Source organism: Pteropus vampyrus, unplaced genomic scaffold (genome assembly GCF_000151845.1).
Source record: "Pteropus vampyrus isolate Shadow unplaced genomic scaffold, Pvam_2.0 Scaffold13805, whole genome shotgun sequence".
NCBI classification, from domain to species: domain Eukaryota; kingdom Metazoa; phylum Chordata; class Mammalia; order Chiroptera; family Pteropodidae; genus Pteropus; species Pteropus vampyrus.
In genome coordinates, this window is record NW_011902586.1 from 1 (window position 1) to 2402 (window position 2402).

At 31.8% G+C, this 2402-nt stretch overlaps 1 long non-coding RNA gene across 1 annotated transcript; it reads right to left on the bottom strand.

Moving 5' to 3' along the window:
• Window positions 1-1752: 1752 nt before the first annotated feature.
• On the bottom strand, window positions 1753-2402 carry LOC111735075. Its single transcript, XR_002778673.1, has 2 exons — window positions 2272-2402; window positions 1753-1836 (listed from the first exon to the last, which is right to left on the bottom strand). It is a non-coding gene; the product is annotated as an uncharacterized LOC111735075 (long non-coding RNA).

Genomic DNA, 2402 nt, shown 5'->3' on the forward strand with positions numbered 1-2402 from the left:
AGAATGCTATTAATTTTTTCTTCCAATTTATTGTTATAAACAATTTTTTAACCGTATAGAAAAGATGCCATCATCTATATTTTACATCTAACATTTGCTTGCAATTGATCTCTTTTCTTTTTTCCCCTTCTTATGAAAATTACAAACATAAAACATATTAGAGTGAATAATATGAAACCTATGTCCCAAGCTTCAATAATTATCTACATTTTGCCAATTTTGTTTCATCTAAACCCCCAAATTATTTTTAAAGCAGATTCCAGATATATCATTTAATCTGTAAATACTTTAGTTTGTATCTATAATACCCATCAAATATACAATCAGCGTTCAAATTTACCTGACTGCCTCATAATATCATTGTTATATTTGAATCGGGATCCAAAGACTGTACAGTATATTTGCCTGACAAGTGTCTTAAACGCTACTTTAATCTAAAACACCCCACCCCACACACCCCTTTAAGTCTCTGCCACTTATCTGTGAAGAACCTGGTTTATCTGTCCTGCATAGTTTACCATATTCTAGATTTTGATGATTGTATTCCTTATATCTTTAATAAACTGCTATGATTTTGAGGCTTGGTCAGATTTAAGTTTTGGGGGAAGGAAGGCAAGTAATATTTCATCAGGTGGTGTCATGCACTATTGCATTAACACGTTGTCACTTTCCATGATGTTAAAAACGATCAATGAGTTCAGGGGTTATCAGCTTGATCCATTCATTGAAAGTTCCCTCTCAGATTTTTTTCACCTAACAGCTTTAGCGGCTGCTGAGGGATATTATTCAATTTCATTATTTCCTTAGGGTTAGGAAAGCAGTTAGAGTCTAAGTTTCTCATTCCTAATTGAGTGAAATTATTCTAAATAGGAAAATATTTCCTCATGAACTCTTCGGCTACTGTTTGGGAAAGGCGAGATAAATATTTGATTCTTTCCCTGGATGTATTAAGTTTTGGAATAATAAGTCAATTCCTTAACATCGCCCAGATTGGCCAACAAATTATTTTTTTGTTGTTGTTGGATCATTATGAATGCACAGAGTTTTAATATATTAGATGTGTTTCAATCTATGCCTATTAACAAAAATTCAGCAGATATTATTTTATTAGCTATTGCCAAATATTTTTCAAATTCAATCATGCTATTCGTTGAAGAGATGAAGTCATTTCTAATAACATTATATCATAGCATTTCTCTTTACCAGCACTGGTAATTTTTTAAGGGAAGGTGGAGTGAAGATATACGCTTAAGAAGGCTAGATAATAAACACAGCTAAAAAATAAATAGCAAATCACTGTAATTTCCGGAACACTTATCAGACAACTTAGACTTCTGATTAAAGTATGTCATTATGTAGGCAATGCTGAGGTGCTTACTTTGCTACAGCTTATGTGCCTTTGGTATTTAAAAAAAAAGTATTTATTGAATACTTCACAGGTGCTAACGAGGCAGTGTTAGGTGCTATACATTATTTTCTTATTTAATCCTTAAAACACACTCGTGAGACAGATACTACCAATATCCCTATTTTTACAAGTGAGAAACCTGCAGCGTAAGAAAGTTTTATAACTTGCTTAAGACCTGCAATTCCTAAGTAGCTATATGGGGACTGGGATCTAGGACTTTTTGACTCCAAAGTTCACCATTTTTAAGCAGTTATACAAATTTGTGAATGATTCTTTTGATTATTTGTTTGCCTTAATGATTACCTGTATGAAACAGCCTCAGGTATTTTTTCTTTGTTTCTTTCTTTATCCATCATTTCCTCAGAATTTACTCCATTTGGCTCAGGTTTGAAATGTGTTTCGTAAAAAACATTTTCAGTTTTTTTAAACTAAAGAATAAAGAAAAATTTTCTTTTTCAAAGCTTTCACAGCACATTTAATATTAGACAATCTAAAATGATTTTCAAATAAAAGTTTATTAAAAAATCATACCCTGTCAAATGTCTATGAAATATAAATTTAGATTCAAGTATATTAAAAATATTAACATTCTTCACTATTGGGATAAAAAGTTATTTAGCCAAAGGGATGAAGCACATTGCTATTAGCTAGTTGTTTTGGGATGTAAAATTCTCTAACTGGGTTAACAATAATTAATTCCAGCCTTGACTGGTCTTTTATTAAAGTTTTAAATCAACCAAATTATCTAAAACTGATCATTTCACTTAGATCTTTGGCATCTGTGACAGAATGAAATATTACCACTTGATCTAATCTTCAAAAATCTACCCCTTTGGAATATCTGTCCTAAATAACCTCTCTACCTCTTTGCTGAAATCCGTATTTTGAGGTTCAGCTTCTTTTAGTCGAACGATTTCTGCCGCAGGAGCTTCATGGTTTGGTTTTACGTCATTTTCTCTAATGACAGGGTCTAGTTCCTTAATGTTGTCATCTT